The sequence below is a fragment of the Xenopus tropicalis genome, chromosome 6, assembly GCF_000004195.4.
Source record: "Xenopus tropicalis strain Nigerian chromosome 6, UCB_Xtro_10.0, whole genome shotgun sequence".
In the NCBI taxonomy this organism is placed as follows: Eukaryota; Metazoa; Chordata; class Amphibia; order Anura; family Pipidae; genus Xenopus; species Xenopus tropicalis.
This window is the reverse complement of record NC_030682.2, coordinates 142,711,793-142,723,914: the sequence shown is the minus strand read 5'-3', so window position 1 is coordinate 142,723,914 and position 12,122 is coordinate 142,711,793. Positions and strand designations below refer to the sequence as shown.

Sequence of the window (12,122 nt, the reverse complement as noted above, 5' to 3'; positions counted from 1 at the left end):
TCATTGCGTTTCTCGCTCCACTGCATTTTTAAACTACCCAATAGACATGTGGACAATTTTTGTGCTCAGCTTAACTTATATGTACTACCCCAAGCATGATAATCAACAGGGTTTATGGTATGAATGGCAGCTTTGCCTTTTCAGGCTGCTGCAGTTTAAACAGACAAACCCAACATATGGTTTCACTGGGGAATGAACCCAGGACCTTCTGCGTGTAAAGCAGATGTGATGACCACTACACTATGAAACCACAGGCTGTGTTTTGTGCAACGGTATTTTCCAGACTTTCAATCTTTCTATAATAAAAGCATGGATTAGAAGTGACGTTTTCAAAACCAAACATGAACTCTCCAATGCAGTTCTTTCTCTTGATTTTCAAAACTTCCCAGAAGATATATGGACCATTTTTGGACACATATCGTTGGAAAACTTCACCTTGGGAGACATTTCATCAGTGTTTTCCTGATTATTCACTTTCCAAAGAATAAAGAAATGACACTTTTCAAGATTGTCTTCTTACAACTACGCAATACATATCTCAAAAATTTGCATGGTCAGCCTCAGTCATATATATTTTCCCAGCCTGATGTATGATAGAGTTTAAGTTGTATATGAAGCGCAGCTTTGATTTTTGCATACGGTTTGAATAAACAAAGCCAATGCATGGTTTCACTGGGGATTGAACCCAGGACCTTCTGCGTGTAAAGCAGACGTGATGACCACTACACTATGAAACCTCACCTTGGACGAAGCCTCACCTAGGACGAAACCTCACCTTGGATCAAACCTCCAAGTTTCCAGGTTAGTTTTTCCAATCGAAATCAAAAGATGTCATTGCGTTTCTCGCTCCACCGCATTTTTAAACTACCCAAAAGACACGTGGACAATTTTTGTTCTCAGCTTAACTTATATGTACTACCCCAAGCCTGATAGTCAACGGGGTTTATGGTATGAATGGCAGCTTTGCCTCTTCAGGTTGCTACAGTTTAAACAGACAAACCCAATGCATGGTTTCACTGGGGAATGAACCCAGGACCTTCTGCGTGTAAAGCAGACGTGATGACCACTACACTATGAAACCACAGGCTGCCCTTGACCCGACAGTATTTTCCAGACTTTCAATATTTCTATCAGTAATAAAACCATGGATTACAAGTGAAGTTTTCAAAACCAAACATGAACTCTCCAATGCAGTCCTTGCTCTTGATTTTAAAAATTTCCCAGTAGATATATGGACCATTTTTGGAAACATATCGTTGGGAAACCTCACCTTGGGAGACATTTCATTAGTTTTTTCCTGATGTTTCACTTAAAACTACCCAATAGACATGTGGACAATTTGTGTGCTATGCTTAAGTTATATGTATTACACCAAGGCTGATAATTGATGGGGTTTAAGGTATATATTGCAGCTTTAACTCTTCAGGTGGCTGCTGTTTAAACAGATAAACCCAATGCATGGTTTCATTGGGGAATGAACCCAGGATCTTCTGCGTGTAAAGCAGATGTGATGACCACTACACTATGAAACCACAGGCTGTGTTTTGTACGACGGTATTTTCCAGACTTTCAATCTTTCTATCAGTAATAAAAGCATGGATTAGAAGTGAAGTTTTCAAAACCAAATATGAACTCTCCAATGCAGTCCTTTCTCTTGATTTTCAAAACTTCCCAGAAGATATATGGACCATTTTTGGACACATATCGTTGGAAAACCTCACCTTGGGAGACATTTCATTAGTGTTTTCCTGATTTTTCACTTTCCAAAGACTAATGAAATGACACTTTCCAGGATTATCTTCTTACAACCACGCAATACATATCTCAAAAATTTACATGGTCAGCATCAGTCATATATATTTTCCCAGCCTGATGTATGATAGAGTTTAAGTTGTATATGAAGCGCAGCTTTGATTTTTGCATACGGTTTGAATAAACAAAGCCAACGCATGGTTTCACTGGGGATTGAACCCAGGACCTTCTGCGTGTAAAGCAGACGTGATGACCATTACATTATGAAACCACAGGCTGTGTTTTGTACGACGGTATTTTCCAGACTTTCAATCTTTCTATCAGTAATAAAAGCATGGATTAGAAGTGAAGTTTTCAAAACCAAATATGAACTCTCCAATGCAGTCCTTTCTCTTGATTTTCAAAACTTCCCAGAAGATATATGGACCATTTTTGGACACATATCGTTGGAAAACCTCACCTTGGGAGACATTTCATTAGTGTTTTCCTGATTTTTCACTTTCCAAAGACTAATGAAATGACACTTTCCAGGATTATCTTCTTACAACCACGCAATACATATCTCAAAAATTTACATGGTCAGCATCAGTCATATATATTTTCCCAGCCTGATGTATGATAGAGTTTAAGTTGTATATGAAGCGCAGCTTTGATTTTTGCATACGGTTTGAATAAACAAAGCCAATGCATGGTTTCACTGGGGATTGAACCCAGGACCTTCTGCGTGTAAAGCAGACGTGATGACCACTACACTATGAAACCTCACCTTGGACGAAACCTCACCTTGGACGAAGCCTCACCTAGGACGAAACCTCACCTTGGATTAAACCTCCAAGTTTCCAGGTTAGTTTTTCCAATCGAAATCAAAAGATGTCATTGCGTTTCTCGCTCCACTGCATTTTTAAACTACCCAACAGACATGTGGACAATTTTTGTTCTCAGCTTAACTTATATGTACTACCCCAAGCCTGATAGTCAATGGGGTTTATGGTATGAATAGCAGCTTTGCCTCTTCAGGTTGCTACAGTTTAAACAGACAAACCCAATGCATGGTTTTACTGGGGAATGAACCCAGGGCCTTCGGCGTATAAAGCAGACATGATGACCGCTACACTATGAAACCACAGGCTGCACTTGACCCAACAGTTTTTTCCAGACTTTCAATCTTTCTATCAGTAATAAAACTATGGATTACAAGAGAGGTTTTCAAAACCAAACATGAACTCTCCAATGCAGTCCTTGCTCTTGATTTTCAAAACTTCCCAGTAGATATATGGACCATTTTTGGACACATATCGTTGGGAAACCTCACCGTGGGAGACATTTCATTAGTTTTTTCCTGTTGTTTCATTTTACAAAGACTAATGAAATGACACTTTCCAAGATTGTCATCTTACAACCACACAATACATATCTCAAAAATTTGCAGGACCTTCTGCGTGTTATACAGACGTGATGACCACTACACTATGAAACCTCACCTTGGAGAAAACCTCAAGGTTTCCAGCTTAGTTTTTCCAATCGAAATGTAAAGATGTTTTTGGGTTTCTCGCTCCACTGGATTTTTAAAACTACCCAATAGACATATGGACAATTTTTGTGCTCAGCTTAACTTATATGTATTACCCCAAGCATGATAATCAACAGGGTTTACGGTATGAATGGCAGCTTTGCCTTTTCAGGCTGCTGCAGTTTAAACAGACAAACCCAACATATGGTTTCACTGGGGATTGAACCCAGGACCTTCTGCGTGTAAAGCAGATGTGATGACCACTACACTATGAAACCACAGGCTGCGCTTGACCCGACAGTATTTTCCAGACTTTCAATATTTCTATCAGTAATAAAACCATGGATTACAAGTGAAGTTTTCAAAACCAAACATGAACTCTCCAATGCAGTCCTTGCTCTTGATTTTAAAAATTTCCCAGTAGATATATGGACCATTTTTGGAAACATATCGTTGGGAAACCTCACCTTGGGAGACATTTCATTAGTTTTTTCCTGATGTTTCACTTAAAACTACCCAATAGACATGTGGACAATTTGTGTGCTATGCTTAAGTTATATGTATTACCCCAAGGCTGATAATTGATGGGGTTTAAGGTATATATTGCAGCTTTAACTCTTCAGGTGGCTGCTGTTTAAACAGATAAACCCAATGCATGGTTTCACTAGGGAATGAACCCAGGATCTTCTGCGTGTAAAGCAGATGTGATGACCACTACACTATGAAACCACAGGCTGTGTTTTGTATGACGGTATTTTCCAGACTTTCAATCTTTCTATCAGTAATAAAAGCATGGATTAGAAGTGAAGTTTTCAAAACCAAATATGAACTCTCCAATGCAGTCCTTTCTCTTGATTTTCAAAACTTCCCAGAAGATATATGGACCATTTTTGGACACATATCGTTGGAAAACCTCACCTTGGGAGACATTTCATTAGTGTTTTCCTGATTTTTCACTTTCCAAAGACTAATGAAATGACACTTTCCAGGATTATCTTCTTACAACCACGCAATACATATCTCAAAAATTTACATGGTCAGCATCAGTCATATATATTTTCCCAGCCTGATGTATGATAGAGTTTAAGTTGTATATGAAGCGCAGCTTTGATTTTTGCATACGGTTTGAATAAACAAAGCCAACGCATGGTTTCACTGGGGATTGAACCCAGGACCTTCTGCGTGTAAAGCAGACGTGATGACCATTACATTATGAAACCACAGGCTGCGCTTGACCCGACAGTGTTTTCCAGACTTTCAATATTTCTATCAGTAATAAAACCATGGATTAGAAGTGAAGTTTTCAAAACCAAACATGAACTCTCCAATGCAGTCCTTTTTCTTGATTTTCAAAACTTCCCAGAAGATATATGGACCATTTTTGGACACATATCGTTGGAAAACCTCACCTTGGGAGACATTTCATTAGTGTTTTCCTGATTTTTCACTTTCCAAAGACTAATGAAATGACACTTTCCAGGATTATATTCCTACAACCACGCAATACATATCTCAAAAATTTACATGGTCAGCGTCAGTCATATATATTTTCCCAGCCTGATGTATGATCGAGTTTAAGTTGTATATGAAGCGCAGCTTTGATTTTTGCATACGGTTTGAATAAACAAAGCCAATGCATGGTTTCACTGGGGATTGAACCCAGGACCTTCTGCGTGTAAAGCAGACGTGATGACCACTACACTATGAAACCTCACCTTGGACAAAGCCTCACCTAGGACGAAACCTCACCTTGGATCAAACCTCCAAGTTTCCAGGTTAGTTCTTCCAATCGAAATCAAAAGATGTCATTGCGTTTCTCGCTCCACTGCATTTTTAAACTACCCAATAGACATGTGGACAATTTTTGTGCTCAGCTTAACTTATATGTATTACCCCAAGCATGATAATCAACAGGGTTTATGGTATGAATGGCAGCTTTGCCTTTTCAGGCTGCTGCAGTTTAAACAGACAAACCCAACATATGGTTTCACTGGGGAACGAACCCAGGACCTTCTGCGTGTAAAGCAGACGTGAGGACCACTACACTATGAAACCACAGGCTGTGTTTTGTGCAACGGTATTTTCCAGACTTTCAATCTTTCTATAATAAAAGCATGGATTAGAAGTGACGTTTTCAAAACCAAACATGAACTCTCCAATGCAGTCCTTTCTCTTGATTTTCAAAACTTCCCAGAAGATATATGGACCATTTTTGGACACATATCGTTGGAAAACTTCACCTTGGGAGACATTTCATTAGTGTTTTCCTGATTTTTCACTTTCCAAAGAATAAAGAAATGACACTTTGCAAGATTGTCTTCTTACAACTACGCAATACATATCTCAAAAATTTGCATGGTCAGCCTCAGTCATATATATTTTCCCAGCCTGATGTATGATCGAGTTTAAGTTGTATATGAAGCGCAGCTTTGATTTTTGCATACGGTTTGAATAAACAAAGCCAATGCATGGTTTCACTGGGGATTGAACCCAGGACCTTCTGCGTGTAAAGCAGACGTGATGACCACTACACTTTGAAACCTCACCTTGGACGCAGCCTCACCTAGGACGAAACCTCACCTTGGATCAAACCTCCAAGTTTCCAGGTTAGTTTTTCCAATCGAAATCAAAAGATGTCATTGCGTTTCTCGCTCCACCGCATTTTTAAACTACCCAAAAGACACGCGGACAATTTTTGTTCTCAGCTTAACTTATATGTACTACCCCAAGCCTGATAGTCAACGGGGTTTATGGTATGAATGGCAGCTTTGCCTCTTCAGGTTGCTACAGTTTAAACAGACAAACCCAATGCATGGTTTCACTGGGGAATGAACCCAGGACCTTCTGCGTGTAAAGCAGACGTGATGACCACTACACTATGAAACCACAGGCTGCGCTTGACCCGACAGTATTTTCCAGACTTTCAATATTTCTATCAGTAATAAAACCATGGATTACAAGTGAAGTTTTCAAAACCAAACATGAAATCTCCAATGCAGTCCTTGCTCTTGATTTTAAAAATTTCCCAGTAGATATATGGACCATTTTTGGAAACATATCGTTGGGAAACCTCACCTTGGGAGACATTTCATTAGTTTTTTCCTGATGTTTCACTTAAAACTACCCAATAGACATGTGGACAATTTGTGTGCTATGCTTAAGTTATATGTATTACCCCAAGGCTGATAATTGATGGGGTTTAAGGTATATATTGCAGCTTTAACTCTTCAGGTGGCTGCTGTTTAAACAGATAAACCCAATGCATGGTTTCACTGGGGAATGAACCCAGGATCTTCTGCGTGTAAAGCAGATGTGATGACCACTACACTATGAAACCACAGGCTGCACTTGACCCAACAGTTTTTTCCAGACTTTCAATCTTTCTATCAGTAATAAAACTATGGATTACAAGAGAGGTTTTCAAAACCAAACATGAACTCTCCAATGCAGTCCTTGCTCTTGATTTTCAAAACTTCCCAGTAGATATATGGACCATTTTTGGACACATATCGTTGGGAAACCTCACCCTGGGAGATATTTCATTAGTTTTTTCCTGTTGTTTAATTTTACAAACACTAATGAAATGACACTTTCCAAGATTGTCATCTTACAACCACACAATACATATCTCAAAAATTTACAGGACCTTCTGCGTGTAATACAGACGTGATGACCACTACACTATGAAACCTCACCTTGGAGAAAACCTCAAGGTTTCCAGCTTAGTTTTTCCAATCGAAATGTAAAGATGTTTTTGGGTTTCTCGCTCCACTGGATTTTTAAAACTACCCAATAGACACGTGGACAATTTTTGTGCTCAGCTTAACTTATATGTATTACCCCAAGCATGATAATCAACAGGGTTTACGGTATGAATTGCAGCTTTGCCTTTTCAGGCTGCTGCAGTTTAAACAGCCAAACCCAACATATGGTTTCACTGGGGATTGAACCCAGGACCTTCTGCGTGTAAAGCAGATGTGATGACCACTACACTATGAAACCACAGGCTGTGTTTAGTGCAACGGTATTTTCCAGACTTTCAATCTTTCTATAATAAAACCATGGATTAGAAGTGAAGTTTTCAAAACCAAACATGAACTCTCCAATGCAGTCTTTTCTCTTGATTTTCAAAACTTCCCAGAAGATATATGGACCATTTTTGGACACATATCGTTGGAAAACTTCACCTTGGGAGACATTTCATTAGTGTTTTCCTGATTTTTCACTTTCCAAAGACTAATGAAATGACACTTTGCAAGATTGTCTTCTTACAACTACGCAATACATATCTCAAAAATTTGCATGGTCAGCGTCTGTCATATATATTTTCCCAGCCTGATGTATGATAGAGTTTAAGTTGTATATGAAGTGCAGCTTTGATTTTTGCATATGGTTTGAATAAACAAAGCCAATGCGTGGTTTCACTGGGGATTGAACCCAGGACCTTCTGCGTGTAAAGCAGACGTGATGACCACTACACTATGAAACCACAGGCTGCGCTTGACCCGACAGTCTTTTCCAGACTTTCAATATTTCTATCAGTAATAAAACCATGGATTACAAGTGAAGTTTTCAAAACCAAACATGAACTCTCCAATGCAGTCCTTGCTCTTGATTTTCAAAACTTCCCAGTAGATATATGGACCATTTTTGGACACATATCGTTGGGAAACCTCGCCCTGGGAGACATTTCATTAGTTTTTTCCTGTTGTTTTCCTGTAATGAAATGACACTTTCCAAGATTGTCATCTTACAACCACACAATACATATCTCAAAAATTTGCAGGACCTTCTGCGTGTAATACAGACGTGATGACCACTGCACTATGAAAACTCACCTTGGAGAAAACCTCAAGGTTTCCAGCTTAGTTTTTCCAATCGAAATGTAAAGATGTTTTTGGGTTTCTCGCTCCACTGGATTTTTAAAACTACCCAGTAGACATGTGGACAATTTTTGTGCTCAGCTTAACTTATATGTATTACCCCAAGCATGATAATCAACAGGGTTTATGGTATGAATGGCAGCTTTGCCTTTTCAGGCTGCTGCAGTTTAAACAGCCAAACCCAACATATGGTTTCACTGGGGATTGAACCCAGGACCTTCTGCGTGTAAAGCAGATGTGATGACCACTACACTATGAAACCACAGGCTGTGTTTTGTGCAACGGTATTTTCCAGACTTTCAATCTTTCTATAATAAAAGCATGGATTAGAAGTGAAGTTTTCAAAACCAAACATGAACTCTCCAATGCAGTCCTTTCTCTTGATTTTCAAAACTTCCCAGAAGATATATGGACCATTTTTGGACACATATCGTTGGAAAACTTCACCTTGGGAGACATTTCATTAGTGTTTTCCTGATTTTTCACTTTCCAAAGACTAATGAAATGACACTTTGCAAGACTGTCTTCTTACAACTACGCAATACATATCTCAAAAATTTGCATGGTCAGCGTCTGTCATATATATTTTCCCAGCCTGATGTATGATAGAGTTTAAGTTGTATATGAAGTGCAGCTTTGATTTTTGCAAATGGTTTGAATAAACAAAGCCAACTCATGGTTTCACTGGGGATTGAACCCAGGACCTTCTGCGTGTAAAGCAGACGTGATGACCACTACACTATGAAACCACAGGTTGTGCTTGACCCGACAGTATTTTCCAGACTTTCAATATTTCTATCAGTAATAAAACCATGGATTACAAGTGAAGTTTTCAAAACCAAACATGAACTCTCCAATGCAGTCCTTGCTCTTGATTTTAAAAATTTCCCAGTAGATATATGGACCATTTTTGGAAACATATCGTTGGGAAACCTCACCTTGGGAGACATTTCATTAGTTTTTTCCTGATGTTTCACTTAAAACTACCCAATAGACATGTGGACAATTTGTGTGCTATGCTTAATTTATATGTATTACCCCAAGGCTGATAATTGATGGGGTTTAAGGTATATATTGCAGCTTTAACTCTTCAGGTGGCTGCTGTTTAAACAGATAAACCCAATGCATGGTTTCACTGGGGAATGAACCCAGGATCTTCTGCGTGTAAAGCAGATGTGATGACCACTACACTATGAAATCACAGGCTGTGTTTTGTTCGACAGTATTTTCCAGACTTTCAATCTTTCTATCAGTAATAAAAGCATGGATTAGAAGTGAAGATTTCAAAACCAAATATGAACTCTCCAATGCAGTCCTTTCTCTTGATTTTCAAAACTTCCCAGAAGATATATGGACCATTTTTGGACACATATCGTTGGAAAACCTCACCTTGGGAGACATTTCATTAGTGTTTTCCTGATTTTTCACTTTCCAAAGACTAATGAAATGACACTTTCCAGGATTATCTTCTTACAACCACGCAATACATATCTCAAAAATTTACATGGTCAGCATCAGTCATATATATTTTCCCAGCCTGATGTATGATAGAGTTTAAGTTGTATATGAAGCGCAGCTTTGATTTTTGCATACGGTTTGAATAAACAAAGCCAACGCATGGTTTCACTGGGGATTGAACCCAGGACCTTCTGCGTGTAAAGCAGACGTGATGACCATTACATTATGAAACCACAGGCTGCGCTTGACCCGACAGTGTTTTCCAGACTTTCAATATTTCTATCAGTAATAAAACCATGGATTAGAAGTGAAGTTTTCAAAACCAAACATGAACTCTCCAATGCAGTCCTTTCTCTTGATTTTCAAAACTTCCCAGAAGATATATGGACCATTTTTGGACACATATCGTTGGAAAACCTCACCTTGGGAGACATTTCATTAGTGTTTTCCTGATTTTTCACTTTCCAAAGACTAATGAAATGACACTTTCCAGGATTATATTCCTACAACCACGCAATACATATCTCAAAAATTTACATGGTCAGCGTCAGTCATATATATTTTCCCAGCCTGATGTATGATCGAGTTTAAGTTGTATATGAAGCGCAGCTTTGATTTTTGCATACGGTTTGAATAAACAAAGCCAATGCATGGTTTCACTGGGGATTGAACCCAGGACCTTCTGCGTGTAAAGCAGACGTGATGACCACTACACTATGAAACCTCACCTTGGACAAAGCCTCACCTAGGACGAAACCTCACCTTGGATCAAACCTCCAAGTTTCCAGGTTAGTTTTTCCAATCGAAATCAAAAGATGTCATTGCGTTTCTCGCTCCACTGCATTTTTAAACTACCCAATAGACATGTGGACAATTTTTGTGCTCAGCTTAACTTATATGTATTACCCCAAGCATGATAATCAACAGGGTTTATGGTATGAATGGCAGCTTTGCCTTTTCAGGCTGCTGCAGTTTAAACAGACAAACCCAACATATGGTTTCACTGGGGAACGAACCCAGGACCTTCGGCGTGTAAAGCAGACGTGAGGACCACTACACTATGAAACCACAGGCTGTGTTTTGTGCAACGGTATTTTCCAGACTTTCAATCTTTCTATAATAAAAGCATGGATTAGAAGTGACGTTTTCAAAACCAAACATGAACTCTCCAATGCAGTCCTTTCTCTTGATTTTCAAAACTTCCCAGAAGATATATGGACCATTTTTGGACACATATCGTTGGAAAACTTCACCTTGGGAGACATTTCATTAGTGTTTTCCTGATTATTCACTTTCCAAAGAATAAAGAAATGACACTTTGGAAGATTGTCTTCTTACAACTACGCAATACATATCTCAAAAATTTGCATGGTCAGCCTCAGTCATATATATTTTCCCAGCCTGATGTATGATAGAGTTTAAGTTGTATATGAAGCGCAGCTTTGATTTTTGCATACGGTTTGAATAAACAAAGCCAATGCATGGTTTCATTGGGGATTGAACCCAGGACCTTCTGCATGTAAAGCAGACGTGATGACCACTACACTATGAAACCTCACCTTGGACGAAGCCTCACCTAGGACGAAACCTCACCTTGGATCAAACCTCCAAGTTTCCAGGTTAGTTTTTCCAATCGAAATCAAAAGATGTCATTGCGTTTCTCGCTCCACCGCATTTTTAAACTACCCGAAAGACATGTGGACAATTTTTGTTCTCAGCTTAACTTATATGTACTACCCCAAGCCTGATAGTCAACGGGGTTTATGGTATGAATGGCAGCTTTGCCTCTTCAGGTTGCTACAGTTTAAACAGACAAACCCAATGCATGGTTTCACTGGGGAATGAACACAGGATCTTCTGCGTGTAAAGCAGATGTGATGACCACTACACTATGAAACCACAGGCTGTGTTTTGTACGACGGTATTTTCCAGACTTTCAATATTTCTATCAGTAATAAAAGCATGGATTAGAAGTGAAGTTTTCAAAACCAAATATGAACTCTCCAATGCAGTCCTTTCTCTTGATTTTCAAAACTTCCCAGAAGATATATGGACCATTTTTGGACACATATCGTTGGAAAACCTCACCTTGGGAGACATTTCATTAGTGTTTTCCTGATTTTTCACTTTCCAAAGACTAATGAAATGACACTTTCCAGGATTATCTTCTTACAACCACGCAATACATATCTCAAAAATTTACATGGTCAGCATCAGTCATATATATTTTCCCAGCCTGATGTATGATAGAGTTTAAGTTGTATATGAAGCGCAGCTTTGATTTTTGCATACGGTTTGAATAAACAAAGCCAACGCATGGTTTCACTGGGGATTGAACCCAGGACCTTCTGCGTGTAAAGCAGACGTGATGACCATTACATTATGAAACCACAGGCTGTGTTTTGTACGACGGTATTTTCCAGACTTTCAATCTTTCTATCAGTAATAAAAGCATGGATTAGAAGTGAAGTTTTCAAAACCAAATATGAACTCTCCAATGCAGTCCTTTCTCTTGATTT

At 38.9% G+C, this 12,122-nt stretch overlaps 17 non-coding genes across 17 annotated transcripts; all 17 read right to left on the bottom strand.

Annotated features, from left to right (window-relative positions):
* Positions 1 to 177: 177 nt before the first annotated feature.
* trnav-uac lies at positions 178 to 250 on the bottom strand. The gene has a single exon. It is a non-coding gene; the product is annotated as a tRNA-Val (tRNA).
* Positions 251 to 664: 414 nt separating this feature from the next.
* Positions 665 to 737, bottom strand: trnav-uac. Its single transcript has one exon. It is a non-coding gene; the product is annotated as a tRNA-Val (tRNA).
* Positions 738 to 1,008: 271 nt separating this feature from the next.
* trnav-uac lies at positions 1,009 to 1,081 on the bottom strand. The gene has a single exon. It is a non-coding gene; the product is annotated as a tRNA-Val (tRNA).
* An 869-nt stretch (positions 1,082 to 1,950) lies between these two features.
* Positions 1,951 to 2,023, bottom strand: trnav-uac. The gene has a single exon. It is a non-coding gene; the product is annotated as a tRNA-Val (tRNA).
* A 418-nt stretch (positions 2,024 to 2,441) lies between these two features.
* trnav-uac lies at positions 2,442 to 2,514 on the bottom strand. The gene has a single exon. It is a non-coding gene; the product is annotated as a tRNA-Val (tRNA).
* Positions 2,515 to 3,467: 953 nt separating this feature from the next.
* trnav-uac lies at positions 3,468 to 3,540 on the bottom strand. The gene has a single exon. It is a non-coding gene; the product is annotated as a tRNA-Val (tRNA).
* Positions 3,541 to 4,409: 869 nt separating this feature from the next.
* Positions 4,410 to 4,482, bottom strand: trnav-uac. The gene has a single exon. It is a non-coding gene; the product is annotated as a tRNA-Val (tRNA).
* Positions 4,483 to 4,900: 418 nt separating this feature from the next.
* trnav-uac lies at positions 4,901 to 4,973 on the bottom strand. The gene has a single exon. It is a non-coding gene; the product is annotated as a tRNA-Val (tRNA).
* A 758-nt stretch (positions 4,974 to 5,731) lies between these two features.
* On the bottom strand, positions 5,732 to 5,804 carry trnav-uac. The gene has a single exon. It is a non-coding gene; the product is annotated as a tRNA-Val (tRNA).
* A 271-nt stretch (positions 5,805 to 6,075) lies between these two features.
* trnav-uac lies at positions 6,076 to 6,148 on the bottom strand. The gene has a single exon. It is a non-coding gene; the product is annotated as a tRNA-Val (tRNA).
* Positions 6,149 to 7,191: 1,043 nt separating this feature from the next.
* trnav-uac lies at positions 7,192 to 7,264 on the bottom strand. Its single transcript has one exon. It is a non-coding gene; the product is annotated as a tRNA-Val (tRNA).
* A 414-nt stretch (positions 7,265 to 7,678) lies between these two features.
* Positions 7,679 to 7,751, bottom strand: trnav-uac. Its single transcript has one exon. It is a non-coding gene; the product is annotated as a tRNA-Val (tRNA).
* Positions 7,752 to 8,334: 583 nt separating this feature from the next.
* trnav-uac lies at positions 8,335 to 8,407 on the bottom strand. The gene has a single exon. It is a non-coding gene; the product is annotated as a tRNA-Val (tRNA).
* Positions 8,408 to 8,821: 414 nt separating this feature from the next.
* On the bottom strand, positions 8,822 to 8,894 carry trnav-uac. Its single transcript has one exon. It is a non-coding gene; the product is annotated as a tRNA-Val (tRNA).
* Positions 8,895 to 9,763: 869 nt separating this feature from the next.
* On the bottom strand, positions 9,764 to 9,836 carry trnav-uac. The gene has a single exon. It is a non-coding gene; the product is annotated as a tRNA-Val (tRNA).
* Positions 9,837 to 10,254: 418 nt separating this feature from the next.
* Positions 10,255 to 10,327, bottom strand: trnav-uac. The gene has a single exon. It is a non-coding gene; the product is annotated as a tRNA-Val (tRNA).
* Positions 10,328 to 11,085: 758 nt separating this feature from the next.
* trnav-uac lies at positions 11,086 to 11,158 on the bottom strand. Its single transcript has one exon. It is a non-coding gene; the product is annotated as a tRNA-Val (tRNA).
* Positions 11,159 to 12,122: the final 964 nt, after the last annotated feature.